This window comes from Schistocerca piceifrons, chromosome 1 (assembly GCF_021461385.2).
Source record: "Schistocerca piceifrons isolate TAMUIC-IGC-003096 chromosome 1, iqSchPice1.1, whole genome shotgun sequence".
In the NCBI taxonomy this organism is placed as follows: domain Eukaryota; kingdom Metazoa; phylum Arthropoda; class Insecta; order Orthoptera; family Acrididae; genus Schistocerca; species Schistocerca piceifrons.
Window position 1 is genome coordinate 405,886,422 of NC_060138.1, and position 20,618 is coordinate 405,907,039.

The window sequence follows — 20,618 nt, forward strand, 5'->3', positions numbered from 1 at the left end:
GTGTGAAACTTTTAAGCTTAAACATAGTAACTGGCGACAGTATGAGCCAAAACCTGTCGCTTGGAATGTGAAAGGAAGTGCTTTTAAATTCCGGTTACAATTTCGCCCTTATATTCTGATGCATAATAGCCTCAGCTCTCAGACTTTTGAATATGAACATTAACTATGTGAATTACTATTTATGTGTGTGAGACCAGTTAATCTAATATGAATCTATGTGGAAATGAAATCAAATACAGAGAATGATTATCTGTAGTACCCAGAATGGCTTCCTGATCAAAGAATCACATGCTATGCTTAACTGATGCATATTAAAACTGTGCCGTGTCAAAAAAAATTTATCAGCTGAATGAATATGAAAATTTTGTAAATGGAAACAGTTTATAATTTCGTCTCAGAAAGTTAGTTTACGTTCTACAATTGTTTCTTACCTGTGCGGCGGATAACTCAGCTCCGCTCTGTCAACGTACTGCGCTTATATGAAGTGCCGAAGTGAATGTACCGAAAATAAATCACTGCGCAGCTAATTGTCTTATCATTTGCGTTTCGCCAAATTAGATTTTATTTTTATCTTTCCAAAATGCTGCCAGCTGTTCGCTCAAAAGTGCAGGAGTGTCAGTGCTGTAATGTTGTACTTTTCGTTCAGTGAGGATAAGTTTCACTGAAATATTTACAAATGAATAAAAGGGTATCTTGATATTATAATGAAGTCTCTTTAGTAACACAGATATGACTCCTACTAACATGAAATGAGTTTTTTTCCTTAATTTTGTCATACACCACAAAAACTACCTCGTACGCACAATATTTAAATTACGTGAAATTTACGCTGTGCTTTTCTATTGAACTAGTTGTAACTGAAGGTGGAGGGTGAAGAGGAATAATTAAGGTTCTGAACACATGACTGATAATTCGCCCTGGATACCAAAACGTATGTACTGTTAAACACAATTTATTTTTTCCTCTACTATAATTACTAGGCTAGCACTTGCAGCAAATAAAACTCAGTGCATTGTTCCTTTTCCCAAATGTGTCGTCTGTTTCCCTCTGCAGCCTACTGACTCACTAGCTAGTGTTCTACTAATAACACAGCCACTGTTAGCCAATGAATACGTATGATTCATGGGTTCAGGCGTCAAAAGATGCTCTTAGGGGCAAAAATTTCAAACAAACTGCCATTTCTAATGATATATAAACATCTTTCAAGACGAGCATCTATATTTTTGTCGTATGTGCGTTATGACGACTCTGTTTACTATTATAGATCTATTGCATACACATTTTAACTGCTTACACATTTAATTGCGCATACGACAGATTGAGTACGTGTTCTCATTTGTAATTACAGTTAAGGGACAATTTTATCTTAGACATTGTTATAAGAACTACGGCGAAGTTTGTGAAACGGTAACCTGCATAAAAGGTACTAAAAATAATGATACCACATTTAGCTTTAGCTAAATCTGTCACACACTGTGAGTTAACCGCATCGTCGAGTGATCGACGCTTCACATCATTTGAAAAGAGGCAGAGTCCCGACGCGTCAGACCACATCGCACGCCCCCAGGCAGTTACCGTCCACTTTCTGCGTTACCTGGCCCACTGAAGATCTACGACTGCAGGTGGCGTTGTGTGTTATGGCCATTTACGAGGTACTCGACTACAGATATCCACTGCATGCTGTTCCCTTCGTTGTGTTTGCTCGTAAACGAGATGGACTTGCGTTCACTAACGACGTCAATTCCTGTCAGGTGTGAAGCCTGCCACTAATAAGGCGTAACTCGTATCCGTTATCTGTCGGTTAGCACCTTTTTACGACCACCGTTCGTACGCCGTGTTACGTGACAGCGAGTCTACGATAACATAACAGAAATTCGGGCAAAATCGTTCACGATGTGGCCGTTGGCAAATCAAAACACGATAGCTCTTTTCTGCCCTTCTGTTATGTCTCATCTCCGACGAATACTACTGCACTTATGTCATACAACCTACCATCACCACCTCACTGCCGTGACTCACGTGAGCAGTGGAGGATCACATGAGCGTCTGGTACTAGTTCTTCACCAACTACTGAGCTCCAGAGTCACAAGCGTACTCTTTTATGATGGTTGCTGATATTTTACCGCTGCACTTAATACAGGTGAAAATGCGTACGAGATGTTGCTGTAAAATAATGGGACTTCTGCTGTCACAGAATAAGTATACGCTTGCGCCAAAGACGAATGACCAGAAGCCTTAAAGCGTGAAGCCTTTTTAGTCGAATGCGGTATATCTGTTGTTTGTAGACAAAGCAGTGTGACCGTGGTCACAGTTTGTGTAAGGGCAATTATTTTATTTTGTCGGGAGTATGATAAGTGTAATAATACAGCAACGAATTGTGTTGAAGATTCTCATGAAACTCGGAAAAACTGTTACTGAAACCTGTCTTTTAATAAAATAAGATTACGGCCAGGACACTTTATAACATACGCAAGGTTTTGAGAGACTCTCACCCGGGTCGCCTCTCTACATAAAAAACGGGTGAAAGTATCGGAAACGTAAGTAATCGACTCGATCTGATGGTCGGTTGAGTATTTGATCGATTGCTGAAACTGTTCCTACAGAACAGAACGAGTAAAACAAATTTTACACAGCCTCTTTCACATGAGAAAAGTGTGTGCCAAACTGATGGTGAAAAGACTCACATAGAACATAAATGTTTATCTTGAAGCTTTGAATGCCACTGAAAACGATCCTAATCTCGACGAAAGAGTTCTAGCATGTAAACTACCATGGTTTTTCATTATTATCCAGAAACTGCCAGTCCATGCACTGGAAGAAACCAAGTTCACCGAGACCGAAAAAAGCTCAAATGAGCAAATCAAGAGTCAAAACAACGATGATTTTTTTTTCAATATGCATAGAATTGTGTATCTTCACTGGGTTCCTGAGGGTCTACTAAAATTACCACCATGACGTTCTATCTTATTCCGTGAGAAGATAAGAAAGCCAAATTGTGGAAGACCAAGTGATGGGTTCTGCATCATGACAACGCGCCGGCTCTTACCACTTTGTCTGTTACGAGGTTTCTATCGAAGTGCTGCCTCCCTGACCTATAGCCATGCGACTTTCACCTGTTCTCCAAGGTCAAATCTGCATTAAAAGTCACAATATTTCAGTCCGTTGAAGCAGTGAAAACAAAAGCGACAATCATCATGAAAATGGAAATGCCGTGTGGCTAGGGCCTGCCGTCGGGTAGACCGTTCGCCTGGTGCAAGTCTTTTGAGTTGACACCACTTCCGCGATTTGCGTGTCGATGGGGATGAAATGACGATGATAAGGACAACACTATACCCAGTCCCTGAGAGGAGAAAATCTCGCCCTGGCCGTGAGGTATGACATTCCGTCGCGCTGACCACTCAGCTACCAGGGCCGGACACAATCATCATTAATGAGTTCGCAAAGGAAGACTTCCAGCACTGTTTCTACCAATGGAAAATTCGCACGGAGTGTTGCAGGGCTTAAGGAGGGTGGATACTGTGTGTGAAAATAACTAAATATGTGTCATTTTGAAATAAAATATTTTACACTGGTATTTCTTAGCCGGCCGCTGTGGCCGAGCGGTTCTACATCTACATCTACATCTACATCTATACTCCGCGAGCCACCTTACGGTGTGTGGCGGAGGGTACTTATTGTACCACTATCTGATCCCCCCTTCCCTGTTCCATTCACGAATTGTGCGTGGGAAGAACGACTGCTTGTAAGTCTCCGTATTTGCTCTAATTTCTCGGATCTTTTCGTTGTGATCATTACGCGAGATATATGTGGGCGGTAGTAATATGTTGCCCATCTCTTCCCGGAATGTGCTCTCTCGTAATTTCGATAATAAACCTCTCCGTATTGCGTAACGCCTTTCTTGAAGTGTCCGCCACTGGAGCTTGTTCAGCATCTCCGTAACGCTCTCGCGCTGACTAAATGTCCCCATGACGAATCGCGCTGCTTTTCGCTGGATCATGTCTATCTCTTCTATTAATCCAACCTGGTAAGGGTCCCATACTGATGAGCAATACTCAAGAATCGGACGAACAAGCGTTTTGTAAGCTACTTCTTTCGTCGATGAGTCACATTTTCTTAGAATTCTTCCTATGAATCTCAACCTGGCGCCTGCTTTTCCCACTATTTGTTTTATGTGATCATTCCACTTCAGATCGCTCCGGATAGTAACTCCTAAGTATTTTACGGTCGTTACCGCTTCCAATGATTTACCACCTATGGCATAATCGTACTGGAATGGATTTCTGCCCCTATGTATGCGCATTATATTACATTTATCTACGTTTAGGGAAAGCTGCCAGCTGTCGCACCATGCATTAATCCTCTGCAGGTCCTCCTGGAGTACGTACGAGTCTTCTGATGTTGCTACTTTCTTGTAGACAACCGTGTCATCTGCAAATAGCCTCACGGAGCTACCGATGTTGTCAACTAAGTCATTTATGTATATTGTAAACAATAAAGGTCCTATCACGCTTCCCTGCGGTACTCCCGAAATTACTACATCTGCAGATTTTGAACCGTTAAGAATGACATGTTGTGTTCTTTCTTCTAGGAAATCCTGAATCCAGTCACAAACCTGGTCCGATATTCCGTAAGCTCGTATTTTTTTCACTAAACGTAAGTGCGGAACCGTATCAAATGCCTTCCTGAAGTCCAGGAATACGGCATCAATCTGCTCGCCAGTGTCTACGGCACTGTGAATTTCTTGGGCAAATAGGGCGAGCTGAGTTTCACATGATCTCTGTTTGCGGAATCCATGTTGGTTATGATGAAGGAGATTTGTATTATCTAAGAACGTCATAATACGAGAACACAAAACATGTTCCATTATTCTACAACAGATTGACGTAAGCGAAATAGGCCTATAATTATTCGCATCTGATTTATGGCCCTTCTTGAAAATGGGAACGACCTGCGCTTTCTTCCAGTCGCTAGGTACTTTACGTTCTTCCAGCGATCTACGATAAATTGCTGATAGAAAGGGGGCAAGTTCTTTAGCATAATTACTGTAGAATCTTAAAGGTATCTCGTCTGGTCCGGATGCTTTTCCGCTACTAAGTGATAGCAGTTGTTTTTCAATTCCGATATCGTTTATTTCAATATTTTCCATTTTGGCGTCCGTGCGACGGCTGAAGTCAGGGACCGTGTTACGATTTTCCGCAGTGAAACAGTTTCGGAACACTGAATTCAGTATTTCTGCGTTTCTTCGGTCGTCCTCTGTTTCGGTGCCATCGTGGTCAACGAGTGACTGAATAGGGGATTTAGATCCGCTTACCGATTTTACATATGACCAAAACTTTTTAGGGTTCTTGTTTAGGCGCTTCAGTCCGGAACCGCGCTGCTGCTACGCTCACAGGTTCGAATCCTGCCTCGGCCATGGATGTGTGTGATGTCCTTAGGTTAGTTAGGTTTAAGTAGTTCTAAGTTTAGGGGACTGATGACCTCCGATATTAAGTTCCGTAGTGCTCAGAGCCATTTTGAACTACAATTTCTTATATACACACCTCGTATCCACATGTGTCGATGTTCGCGTCCCATTAATTGTAAGGACTTAACTGGCTGCATGAGAAATGCCTGAACGAGATCTACTGTTCAGTATCAGTAGTTGTATTTCGCACGCACAGTGCAGTTATCTTGGCTGAGCAGTCAGCTAACAAATATTGCTTGTGGTGTTTCAGAACGGTGGTCCATGCCGGCATGCAGGTTCTCAAGGAGGGGACGTTGCAGCCCTACCGGGACTCCCTGCGAGAAATGTGAGTACCACACAGCAACAACAACAACAAACTTTCCACTACTGAGTGAATACAGATCCTGGATATCCCTTGCTACCTTTTTTAAATCAAATGTCAGGCATCTGTATAATTAGAAACGATATTGCATGCACGTCTGAAGGAACATTGCGTTCTACTTCTGAACAACTCAGGCGCTACTGTAACGAATTTATCCGTAGCACTGGCTATGTTACTTTCAATTAAAATGCCTCCCCTGTACGGGAATATACATAATCTACGTAAGAGTGCAGGTTATAGAAACATGGTTGAAGACATGTGGAAGCGTGAACAGATAGCCTAATGGTGTCACAAGCACAGAAGCGACGAATTACCGTTGCCTGTTACACACAATCCGTAACCACGTCCGCCAGAACCTCGTGCACTGCCAAAAGACACATCAACGCGTCGAGTTTCTTAATCATTATTTGGCTTCAACATTGGTCCAACATCGCGCCGGTTCTGTCTCCGTCGACGGCGATTGGGCGCAACCTTCAACCGCTGGTTCCATGTTTAAAGTCCTTTATGTAATACTTAACCTGCCCCAGCGGGCTGGTGGCCTCGGACTCGTCAACGTCATTATGCAAGCTGCTGCCTCGTTTTTGAGTACTATCAGAAGACAATGGAGCGGGAGGTGCATATCACCAACAAGCAGTTTGCTTGATGTCCTCTTTCCTACGTCCTCCTCACCACCGGTGTCTGTCGCCTACATCGTGCTTTATTTGTTTCACATTTCGATCTTTTTCGTCGACTACAGTTACGCACATACCATCCACCCAGGTACGCGCCTTGCCGCACGTAATGTGAAGGAGACCAAATATCCCTCCATCCGGTGGCCCATATTGTATAGTACCATCCATCAATCACTCATCCGTACGGATGCCCGGGCAGTCTGGTATCACATAATCAACCGGAAATTTGCCACAAAACAGCGATTCTACAACATTGGTTTGTCAGGTTCTCCTCTTTGTCTCCTTTGCCAGTAGTTCGACACTGATGATCAGCGTGAGACTTACACCTCTTCCCACAACGTCCGGCGATTCGTGTAGCAGGTGACCAGATACGATCGAACAGCGAATGATTCTTTACCTGGACGTCAAACAATTTTTTGCCGCCAAATATCATGCCATTACATGCATCAAGGGGTGGGCGACCTGTTACCTATTCCATGAACGACCAAAATCCCGTCTCGACTACTGGACGTATTTACAAACATTCCAAGCAGCGCTCGAACACACGCCACGTTACAGAACATTATTTGCCAATTGTCTTCGAGGGCCCTTTCTTAGGTCTCCTCTTAGTTGGTAGGTGCCTGGTGCTGAGGGTACCTATCCCCCTCCGGCCGTGTCTGAGACAAAGCCGCCTGTGATCGATTCTACTTCCGCCCTCCGGGGATAGAAGATCGCGCCATAAATGCGCGTACTTTATTTGTTTTTGGTTTGTTTTAATCAGTTTAGTTTTTCCTGTGATCCACATAATTTCATAATAATAGTAAAAACTACAAAAAGAAACAAATACAAAGCCTTCCACTTTCTTGATTTCTGTGTCCCCCACTTTCCTATGACCAATAGACGCGGTGACGGTGAAAGAGACACTGGCAGAAAATAAAGTGGTTCTGTAAACGTAGAAAGAATGGTAAGACGACCGCTTGTGACAAGCGGAAAATCCGGGTTCGAGTACCAGTCAGGCAGAAATTTTCATTGTCATCATTGTCATTATTCACTACCAAGATTTTCGTCGGAAATATTTTACCATGAGAGGCACCGCACCGTTGAAATTAACCTGAATATGATGTCCATATTAGACTTAAACTTGGTCCGAAATTGTACGAAATACTTGCTCCGGAAGTTATTTTGATCAATTAGTTCAGGAGCTCATACGAAGTGTAAGCGGTTGTGACAGCATATACTAGACCTCTTAGAAATGAGAAATCTTGAGCAACTAGGGCCGAAATGAAGGATACACGAATTATTGATTACAAGGTAGCTATAGCGAGAATGAATACCGTAACATCTAAATCCATCTAAAGATACAAGCAAAAAATACAGGTTGGTCAGGAGAAAAGGTACGTGCCTTAAGTGGTGATAATAATTCCGAACAAAAAACTTCGTATGGAAATTTGCCTTATTCCGAATGGTATCCGAGGTAAAAAAACATTTGATGTCACTTTTGTACGCTTTCTTGAATAACTCGAAAGCCGCATCCTGCAGCGAAAATGTGTTACGGTGCAATATTACACTATATTAAATTTCCTACAAATAAGTTGCTTTTAATTTTTCCTCTAGGACGAATAGTTTGCGCGAAGAAAGCGCAAGAATACTGAAATCCTCTCGCGATGCGTATGTGCTATAGTTTAAGTAGGTTTCGTTGGGCAATCTGAGGTAGTTTTACGACTTGGTAGACAAGTGCCAAGTATGAATTTCTTCGCCTCAAGTTCCTCTACAATACTACAGCATGCTATAAACAATGACAATGTTTGAAAAATGCAGAAAATAATTAATGATGTACATTAAAGTGTGTTCTATCTCGGAAACATTTCGCAATAGAGCGTATGTCCATTCAAAGATTTTTGTTCAAAATCACTGATACTTTTATCCCACAAAGCATCTACCTTTTCTCCTCACTCACCCTTCATGTGTCTTAAAAACAGTTAAAAAGTTGCATCTCACCTTCCTAGGAGACAGACTTATTACAGACCTAATCATACATGCAGACAGATTATCCCACCTGGGAATCGAGAATGTCGACGATTTTTGCTACTTATCGATTTTGATACAAAAAGACATCGGTCCTGGGAATTCCAAGACCGTATCAGCATCTTTAAAGCTGTTTCTAAGAGAAGCCCATGCATACAAGAAGCGATCACGGAAGAAGATTTAGTAAACAGTTTTTTATTTACAAACTGAAACAGGACTACCTTGCATTTCACTTTGTAAGCAGTAATATTTTTGTATTGTGCTTTTGATATATGATGCAAGCAATGTATGTTATAAAGGGTAAAGGTAAAAAGATTTTTATGACGTTTAGTTACTGTTCAATGATTTTCGTATTACTTCCTCTACTTGTACTGTGGAACCTCGCGTCCTGATTATTTTCATGATTCTTGGTCAACAGCACGTATCCTATAAGTTTTAATGAGTGTGAGTATCAAAATACATTCCATAAATAGCCGTATCTTTTGATTGCATTGACTTAGAAGCTTAAATGTCTTACACCGACAACAGACCGTAGACCTTAGTACATAACGTAAATTTCAACTTGATACGCCTACTCGTTCCTTAGAAAGAGAGGTATTAACAATCAGACAGGTAGACAGACGGATAACAAAGCTATTCTCTGAGACACAGAACACTAAACACGTCCTTCACATAGGTACCAAAAAAATCAAATAAATTTCAGTTACACGATAAATCATGTAAATTTTGAATGTTGGCGAATCAACTAAATGCCTAGTGGTTAGAATTATGAACAATATTGTAGTGGCAAGTTGTGATACCGAATATAACAGCAACACCAAATGTAGCAGCAAGAGGTAGAAGGCACCGTATTACGAGCTTTCCAAATGATTTATTGTTTCCTACTACATTCCTCTCGATCTGTGTCATTGGGTCCTGCAATGCTGAGGACACCACTTCACTGTCTGCGAAACGGCATGACAACGAATGCCTGCTTCAGTTACCCGTGCACGCGTTGCTGCGAGTCAGCCTTGTAAGGTAGCGGAGTTGCGGTGTTGTCAGCATGCTGGCAGTTGACTCAGCAGTCTGTGTCCCTACTGACTTAGTACCGCTCGGTGTGAACCGCAGGCAGCCAGCTGCGTGCTTCTCACCAGCATGACTGAGATCGCGGCGACAACAAATGCCTGCGATCCGGCGTCCAAATCTGCGGCCCTCGCCTCGGGATGCCTCCGTCGTGTGTTGGAAGCCAGGACGACTGCCCGTGGTAGCGTGCCGTGGAGTGGACCGCCGCTGGCTGGCTACGGACCCCGCGCCGGCCTCAGAGGGTCAAACCAGCGACCTGCCGTGTACTGGAAAGCTGGTGCACAATCTGCTGCTGTGTGTAGCCGGTGGTGTGACATGCCCCGCCGTCCAGGAGAGCTGTCACCCTTGAATCAATCTCGTTAGAAACCCGCACCTATTTATGTGCGGCTCTGCGCGAAATATGGGCAAAAGTGTCACAGAAATGATACAGGATTTGGGCTGGAAATCATTAAAAGAAAGGCGTTTTTCGTTGCGACGGAACCTTCTCGCGAATTTCCAATCACCAACTTTCACCTCCGAATGCGAAAATATTTTGTTGACGCCGACCTATATAGGGCGGAACGATCACCACGATAAAATAAGGGAAATCAGAGCTCGTGCGGAAAGATGTAGGTGTTCATTCTTTCCGCGCGCTATACGAGATTGGAATAATAGAGAATTGTGAAGGTGAATCGATGAACCCTCTTCCAGGCACTTAAGTGTGATTTGCAGAGTATCCATGCAGATGTAGATGTAGATATTTTGCCATATGCGCCGCTTCATGTCACGTACTCATAACTTGCTAGGTTGGCCAGTGGGCCCCTTCTGCCTGTGATTTGTCACGTGCAAAAACAAAACGTATACTCTTTCAGCAATTTGACGGCCCTGTGGCCTCTATTCTGCTTCGCAACTATTGGTATGCGTAACTCACTGGAATCCAGCCCGTACCTGGCTGTAACTTGTGATCAGAATATTGCACAAAACTAACTTTCCCCGTCCTTAACGGTGGTGACGCTACAATGTACATTGAAACCATCACGTAGATAATGTGAGGAAGGCGTACCAAATACTGCGTTTTATTAGCAGAATACAAAGCAGATGCGACAGATGTACTGGTGAGCTAGCAATACTACCGTTGGACGTTCTCTTCTAGAGTACTGTTGCGGCGTATGTGATTCTTAATACAACATTAACGGATGAAATCGAACAATTTCAAGGAGGGGCAATTCGTTTCATACTATCAAGATGCAATATGTGATTTGGCAATCAAGTTTTTCGTTGCAGCGAGATCTTTTCAGAAAATATCGGTCACGACCTTTCTCTTCCGAATGCCAAAAGGTAAGTCATATCTACTTCGATTTGAGAATTCAGAACCGGGTTTTATTGCCTGATAATCAATTGAGCTTAATGTTTCTTTTATTTAACTTTTTAACAGAAAATTAGTCCGCCTTTGCCTTCGAGACGTCTGGTTCTTGGTCTCTGGAGCCAGTGACGACGCAACTGTGGAATGCCTGTGGGTGGAATGCAGCCAGAGACGACAAACTGTTTATCCTGAAACAGAGGACTGTATAAAAAATATGGCCTTTCCTAAGTGACACAAGCCTTACAGCAATGTTAAAAATTTGACAGGCTGAAGCATTTTAATCATTCAGTGTCATCACATAACAAGAAAATCGTATGAATTGCAACAGTTTTAAAAATTAATTAAAATCTTTCAATATTTTTTCAAACAAGCACATCCACCTAAAGCACAAAAAGGGATGATCTTCAGTAACGTAATTCAGTTTCTGATGAACGGCGTACTTAAAGCCGTAATAACAGATTTGCAGTTCCTCGCAAATTTGCCGATCGACACGGACCGCCCGATACACAAACTCGTCCAACACGAGGCAGCAAAAACGGATTATAAACTAACGTAACTACTGGTCGAAGCAGTCAATAGCAAGATAGGCGGCTTACAAGCAACAACTCTACCATATTTCCAGTTATTAAAATTGCTGGTAACATAATCCCACTACCACAACCAATTGCTACTCTATGGCACAACTAGAGCATATTCTATAGCGCGGATTAGATGATTATTAACTTTGTACCAAGTATCGCTAAGCAGACGACAGCGGTCATTAATACTACGTTTCACTGAAGCTATCGGGTGTCATCTATTTTATTTTGAAGCGGCGCCTCACGAGACACTAGATGTATCTTAGGTAACTGTGGGAAGTAATCCCTGTCCTCCCACCAGGTATTAGTGTGAGACAATTAATTCTTTTGAACCTTAATTTGCGACTAGACAGTGTAAGCGTACTAAAGCTATTTGCCATTAACAAACAGTTTGTGCTACAACAGCTACACCTTAACAGCGAGTTATAATTATACACAGTGAGTATACCCCCACTAAGTCGTGGATGCTGCGTGTAGAAACCAACCCTCATAGTTTGATAAAATCACCACCAAGGACGAAATAACTGCAGTGAAACAAGCAGTCTCAGCCAGACAAACCAATATAACAAATTTTTCTCTTAAAAATTCTCATCACCGACAAAATTAGAAAAAACGAACTCCATCCAATAAACAAATATACATAAAACAAAATCTAAGTAACTTCACGTCAATCATACGTAGCTTTCATAACGGACCTCTTTCAGACAACGGACGAGTGCATGCTTGACCGAGCGAATCTTGGTATGGCCACCGATGGTATTACTATACTCACTGCGTTAATAGTTTTTCAAACAAGAAACAACCAACTCAGTTATGACGTTCCTCTGCCTGGCGTGCCGAAAGCCTCCTCATCGAACCATAGCCTACACACAGTACCCACACCCATTACGTCAGAAGATTACTTTCAAGCTGTAAAGCCAATGCACATAATTCCGGCATCAATAAAGAGCAGAACGTGCATGATAATTCACAAACGCAATTAGCGACTGAGCTTCCAGGCTGTTTGCCTGCGGCATAAGTCCGAGAAACCAAACTCACGTAATTTTGGAAATAACACCACGAAGCGGAAGTGGATTTCCGAAGATACGATGTCACTGTGTTGCGAGAAAACGCACGCACACTTTTATCACTTTCACATTATGATAAGCTAGTCAGTTCCTACAGTAGAGGTAAGCTCTAAACAAGGTAGCCAACTTTGCCTGATCCATAGGACCCATTCAGTTCGCGGCCATGAATGACCACTAGGTACACAAGCACCATTAGCCTTGACTCAGCGTCACATTAACGAGAACATGGCAAGTGACATAATCCGATTTCCTAGTAGTCAGCCTGTACTTTGACTTCCTTCTAATTTCACTCAACAGTATAATGATCCACACCGGAGAAGTAACATGAAGGTCTGCAAGTCAGCCATAAACGTACGAGACAATATTCGTATAATTTCACAAGGTCTTCGTGTTCTTTATTCAAACAATTAGTAACATCAGCTGATTTATATGGAGCAACGCTTTTATTTTTGTTAAAATAATCTTGATATTGGTTTATGCCTACCTGGGAACTTTTTGTTGCTTGTCGAGTACCTTTATAGGTACCAATCTGTCACAAAGGCAGCAACTTCTATTTACACATCAGTCTTCTAATTTGTTTGATGCTACTCATCACGACTTTCTATCCTGTTCCAACCTCTTCATCTCAGAGCAGCACGTGCAACCACGTTCCTCAATTTATAGTTAAATATATTCTAATCTATTTCTTCCCTTATAGTTTTTGCACTTGACAGCTCCCTCTTGTACCATGGAATTTATTCCCCGATTCCTTAACATACACCACGTCTCGCTGTTCCTTCTTCTACTTAGTGTTTTCCATATCTACGTTTCCTAACATATACCGTGGAGAATCTCCGAATTCATTATCATATCTGTCCACATAATTTTCACCATCCTTCTACAACAGCACCTCTAAAACGCTTCACCTCTCTTCTTTGTGGGTTTTCCCACAGTCCACGATTCACTTCCATACAATGCTGTGTTCCAAACGTATATTTTAGAAATAGAAGGCCGGCCGAGGTGGCCGGCGGTTCTAGGCCCTACTGTCTGGAACCGCGCGACCGCTACGATCGCAGGTTCGAATCCTGCCTCGGGCATGGATGTGTGTGATGTCCTTAGGTTAGTTAGGTTTAAGTAGTTCTAAATTCTAGGGGACTGATGACCACAGATGTTAAGTCCCATAGTGCTCAAAGCCATTTGTACCATTTAATTACAGCCAATTTATTCTCGCCGTTAATATCCTCTTTGCACTTGCTAGTCCGTTACTCATGCCCTCTTTGCTTCGGCCATTGCGTGTTATTTTACTTCCAAAGTAGCAGATTCCTTTCACGTCATCTATTTCGTGGCCACAAACTTCGCCCGCATCTCGTGGTCGTGCGGTAGCGTTCTCGCTTCCCACGCCCGGGTTCCCGGGTTCGATTCCCAGCGGGGTCAGGGATTTTCTCTGCCTCGTGATGGCTGGGTGTTGTGTGCTGTCCTTAGGTTAGTTAGGTTTAAGTAGTTCTAAGTTCTAGGGGACTTATGACCACAGCAGTTGAGTCCCATAGTGCTCAGAGCCATTTGAGCCACAAACTTCGATGTGAAGTTTATCGTTCATCGCATTTCTGATGCTACTGGTCACTTTCGTTTTGCTTCAGATGACCTTCGGTTCATATTCTGTCATTAGACTGTTAATTGCATCTAACAGGTCCTGTACTTCTTATTTAATTTCACACATAATAGCAATCCCGATATTAACTGTTCACATTCGCCGGGAAATTTATTCTCACTCCCGAAATTTTCTTTTACACCCAACATTGCTCCTTCGACATATAGACACTAGAGGAGAAATATATCATCTTACTGCTTCGTTTTCGTTTTCCATTATTATTGTCCCTTCCAAGTTCTATTTTATTTTATATCCACCACGTTGCGCTACAGTTTATCGGTATGTTTTTGATAATTTCCAACATCGTGCATCATTGTACACTACTGAACGATTTTACTAAATAGCTATATTCTATGAACATGTAGTAATTTTTGTTAAGCATTGCTTCCGATATCAAGTGCATCATCAAACAGCTTCTCTCCTGCTGTGACTTTTCCCAAAGACAAACACATAGTCATCTAAGACACATTCAATTTTGTTTTCCGTTCTGCTGTGTATTATTGTTGCCAGAAAGTTGGGTGCCTGAGCTTTTACTCTGGTTATACGGAAGTTCCAACACGTATCTGCCAGCTATTGGACACTGCTTTTAATGTGTGGTACTTCCGTGAATGCAATGTGGAAGTTGTGGATTCCATCATGGGGAATCTTCTTGAGACAGTTCAGGAGAAAAGAAATTGGCGTGCTCTTGTAGTCACGGAGAGTCGCAATTGATTAAACGACTAGAGAGACAGAGAGAGAGAAAGTTGGGGGCGGGGGGGGGGGAGGGGAGGGGGGAGGAAGAAAGGGAGAGAGATTCCGTGAAATGTCGTCATTTTGATTTTTGGAGGCCAGTAGTGACACTGATACCTAAATAAACCGTAAAATTAGCCGGGATCAGATTTAATTTTAATCGTAGAAATAGGTCTTTGGCTTTACATACATCATAAAATGTTATCAGTCAGTGACACAGAGGACACATACTCGTTAAGTAGCTCGTTCTGAGAGTGGAATGTCGCGAAGTTCAGAGATTAACCTTTAAGTGAATGGGTAATGGAAAGATTACGTAATAGTAGTGCATCACGATAGCAACACGTACAGTACATTATTCTTTTTCGCTTGCAGCTAGTGGCTTCCATAGGTTTCACCTGTTAAAGGAACGGACAACGTACCTTTTGTGTCGTTGCCTTATAAGATCTGATTATGGCTGTAAAGCCGGATCCAATTATGGGTTCAGAAAAAAATTGAATGTGACTGACAATGAATTTCACGATGCGTGGTACTTATATTGTTATGCTGATATTCCAAGAACTTGGCCTGAACAGCCAATGAGATATCAAAGTAGTAGTCATTTATTATTTATATTAATCTACAGCTTAACCATTATTGCCATCTGAAAAAAGGGCAAAGAGACAATAATCAGCATCACTATTGTTAAATTGCAAATATTGATGTGACTACTTTAATAGAGATATAGCTGCCGACACTGTTGATACTAAAACAAACAAAAAATATAAGAAGTGCCGATAAGATAGTGTTAATTGCCACACAATAAAAATTTCATTAATGCTACAGAATGTTTCCAAAATTTTCTTCTACAGCTTCGTTTAAATTTGCATGAACAGATCCTCTCACCAGTAAAATGCATTGAACGAGCAAAAGGAAACTATGGATGTTTGACAGCGTGAAAGGTCTTCACATCTCCGGTGTCCTTGAAATGGTGGTCAGCGCTGCATAATCAGCTTATGACGTCAGCTCAGAGTTTGAAAACTCGAGAATTTATCGTTAACGGAAGCAGAAACTCGCCTGGCGAAAATTGATCCATGAAAATGAAACAACAGTACGAAGTTTTGGTTAAGCTCGGAGTGAGATGCGTACGGCTTATTATTCGAGTGCTTGTGAATTTCCAGGAAGCAGCCATTACCTGTACGTAATACGAAAACAGTACTTCAAATGGAGTTTTTGTAAAACGTCTCCTCTGGAGAAATGGCTGAATTTAACCAGCGTTATTCACTCCGAACTCGGACTTACGACCGTCTTATACTTTTTTCGTCTTTTTTTATCTTTGTGCTTATCTTTTCATGCCTTAACGAACAGAGTCTTTTCTTTGTTAGTGGTACACAGCTCGCAGTATATTAATCATCAAAATGCAACACTACTTTTTTTTATTTATACGTTTCTTCTGCGACCTGTATATCATTGAACGAAATTTTTCGAGTAACTTCATTCTGTGTTCATTTATCTTGGTTTGGTCAATGCTACCACCTCTCAAAATATGAAAAGCACAGTGGTCTCATAGTATTTATTTCATAGTATCGAAGATGAAGTGCTGATAATTCATAAGATATGTGTTCTAGAGCCCACATTTATTGAGACTTTTTTGCTTCTAGTATTATCTGTTTTCAACTGCATGCGTTTAGACCCTGTATTTCTTTTTTATGGGTCATCCAGCCAAGATAAATTGAAATATCTCGAAAGCTAAATCAAGACTGAGTTTAGCAGTTACTTATTTGCTCTAATGATCGACATAATCACAATAAAATTATCAGAGAGAAAACATTATGCAAATCAAATTACAAAATGACGCTAGCAACTGGGGAGGTACAAAAAACGTGGAGACGGTAGGGAGCAATCAAAACAAGATCTGCTGCTATGGACAGCTCGCAAATTAAAGTAAACGTTACAATAAGAAGCCACAAATTACAATCAAAATAAGCAACACAAGTTGTGTGGCAAAATATGCAAGAAACGAGCTCCACAGAATCCGCATCCCACTATTACAATTGCGACAATTAACAGTCCCCTACACACCCTGGGTGCGCCGATCAACACCAAACGGCTGCCGGAGATAAACCCCATCTCTGTGACGGCCCACATCGAAATGACCAGAACCTGCACCGACGGTAAAAAAAAATCGCAACACCAAGAAGTAGTCGGGTGACATAAACGAAAGTTGGTAGGCGTGTTTCTGCATCTGAAAGGTGGTGTCTATTCCTATTTCGCACTAGTCGCAAGACATAGGCGCTAGTAGCTCCACTATTAAGAAGCAAACCAGGTTTGATTTAAACACACGCTGTAACGGCCGTGAGGGTTAGTTACCTCTGAAACTGTTGAGATGATGTTAGTCAAGAATAACGGCCGTGAGGATTAGTTACCTTTGATGCTGGTGACTTGATGTTAGTCAAGAATGCGTCTAAGGCGGCAAAGTCGCCATCAACACGTCACGGATTTTCAAAGAGATCGTGTAATAGGGATACGAGAAGCTGGGTGTTTCTTCTGCGATAATGCAGAGAGACTTGGCAAGAAGGTAGCCACTTTACGTGACTGCTGGCAGCGGTGGTCACAAGAATTTACGGTCGCGACAAGAGCACTCTCCGGACGGCTACGTGGTACTACCGAGAGGGAAGACCACAGTGCTCGGCGTATGGCTCTGGTGCGTCGTACTGCATCTGCAGCAGCAATTTGAGCAGCAGTTGGCTCTACACCGACACAAAGAACTATTTCAAATCGGCTACTTCAAGGACAGCCTCGAGCCAGACGCCACGTAACAAGCATTCAATTGACCACCACCATCAGTGACTTCAGTGATGTCAAGTGCGAGACCATTGAAGGTCAGGCTGCATGTCTGTTGTGTTTTCTGACGAAAGCTGGTTCTGCCTCGGCGCCAGTGATGGCGGTGTGTTGCGTAGAAGTAGGCCAGTTGAGAGTCTTCTACGAACCTGTCTGTGTGCCAGACACACTGGACATACATACGGAGCTACGATCTGGGGTGCAATTTACTACCGTGGTTTTCCCGTGTATCCTGACTGCAAATTTGTACGTAAGTCTCTTGATCTAAACATGCAGCATTAACCGTCCCTGTATTGACATACCAAGTGCGACATGCTTGGAAATTCATCCCAAAAACTCAATATGACTCCTGTAAAAACAACGCACGTACGTTTCCATGCTGGAATTGAACAATATACCAGCATTTCGTGTTTGACATGTTTCAAATGGTTCAAATGCCTCTGAGCACTATGGCACTTAACATCTGAGGTCATCAGTCCCCTATAACTTAGAACTACTTAAACCTAACTAACCTAAGGACATCACACACATCCATGCCCGAGGCAGGATTCGAACCTGCGACCGTAGCTGTCGCGCGGTTCCAGACTGAAGCGCCTAGAACCGCTCGGCCACACCAGCCGGTAACATGTTTCATCTCGCGCTTACACTAACATCTGATCTTGCAATGTTAATCACCTAAATATGATACCGAGACAAATGTATACCAGAAATTTCATTTCTCTAAAGTAATTATTCTTCAATGTGGTGATTTGTAACTTCACAGCCTTCAGTTCTCTACTTTCAGGAAACTCTACAGGGAGGTAACGACTCACTGTTGCTGCCATTGTGACAGGCAAGAATTGTTGCTAAATTCATGAGAAATCAGGAGAAAGCGCACTTAGATTCCCTCCTATTGTGCGTCAGATGCGCATTTTTAAACACAAAGTTGTTACTGGGCTGAAGCAGTGTCCTCATGATTGGTGAAAATGACGCGCCAAGAACTGTCCACAGTGACGCAGTGCTATTGGCTGAACCAAATGCGAATGCAACCGATTCTCCCATGCTGGACGGATGGTGCCGCGACTTTTGGCCCTTTGAAGTATATGCAGAAAGGCAGAAATTTCATGGTCAGTTATTCTCTGGGGACTGCGGGGCGGGAGCTTCGTTCACTGATCACCGGCGCCTGCCCAGATTTTAGTAGTTTTAGAGCGGGTCACTTTCTAACTTCCGCAAAACTGCCCATACGCCCGTTTCCCCAGAGGAGTCCTCTGAACCTAATGAGATTAACAGGCTGCCTGCTGCCGACAAGAGAGGCCATAGAGACGTTTCTGCTGCCAAAACCAACCCATCCTGGCGAGCGTAAGGCTACCTTTCCATCGCACCACTTTAGTATTTTTGCTAAAACATCCTTGAAACAGCTGCAGAAAGTTGACTGACATCGCTTAGCGATACATTATCGTTACATTGTGAGTGTAATATAACAGAATGGAGCTTAAGTCTTGCTATGCGGAAAATGTATTGCCCCTACTATTTCTTGATAAAAAAGAGCAGACTTTTGAAGACTGGTAACGTATCATTAGTCTGAAAAGGACGGTTATTCTCCATTTCAACAGGTTTTCGGCGAATCGTGGATCTGAGTTAGATTTTCCTTTATGGAGAGAGAAAGTGAAGAATGTACGCTTAATAAAGTGGTGAGCATATTTTAGGTCGGTAGGTAGGAGATGAACGTGATTATTTATAACGAGGGTTGTCCAGAAAGTAAGTTCCGATCGGTCGCGAAATGGAAACCGCTTTGAAAATGCGGTAAAGCTTTGCACAGATGTGTTGGGCAGTGTCTCTAGTATGCCCGTCGATCGTGTCGCGTCGCTCTTTCCAGTTATGAGTTAACAGTAAGCACGTAAAGATAGGTAGGGAATAGCGTCTCCCGCCAAGTACGAGGACTTGGTTAGAGATTTCATCTGTGTCATGCAGCCCGCATAACACAACTGTCGAGCAGTTCCTTCTTCACGCCAATCATCAGGGGCAATGAAGACGCTTTTGCAGCGTTTCCGATGAGAAGTGTTTGATCACTCGCAATACAGTCCGTAATTGGCTCCCCCTGAGTCTCATCTCTGCTCACAAGAGCCGCTGGCTATGAAGACAAAATTTTTCCACAGACAACGAGCTGCAGACTAGTGCAGATAACTGGCCGAAAGCACAGGCGGCTGCTTTCTATGACGGGAATATTGGAAAGTAGATACATCACTACGACAACACTCGAAGTTGGAGCGGTGACTATGTAGAGAAGTAGGTGGAAGCTGTACCTAACTGTTGCAAATACGACGTTTCTGGTTTTCACTGTGGTTTCCATTTCGCGACCGATCGGATCTTACTTTCTGGACAACCCTCGTATTTTGTATTCTTCGCCAGGTTGGATCAAAGTTCTTTTTTTTCCTAGGGACTACTGTGGTGACTATATCTCATGTGCAAGAAATTCCGTAAATGTCTGAAATGCTTATGATTGACATTATTTTATTTTGTTAAGTTCAAGACGGCATACAAACGTAACACAGTTTTAACTAAAATGATAAAAGATTTACAAAATTTATGTTGTATTGAAAGCTTTGCTCTAGCACAAAAGTTCAATCAAATCGACACAAAATGACAAGAGGTCTTCATATTTAAAGCATTACAGCATTATGTACAAAAATAAAAACCCACTATAATAGATACACCAAATAACTAGAGGAAGTAGTTATTACCAATGTCTAACCCAAGAGTGTGTTTTCAATAATAACACTGACTGAACTCCTTGTAAATTGAAACCTAAAATAAACAAATCAAATTAGACATACAATAATGAGTACTTGAATCTGCTTCTGTTTCTAGATAATGCGTTATTATTCAAAAGAATGAAAATGACCTCCAAACGTTAGTA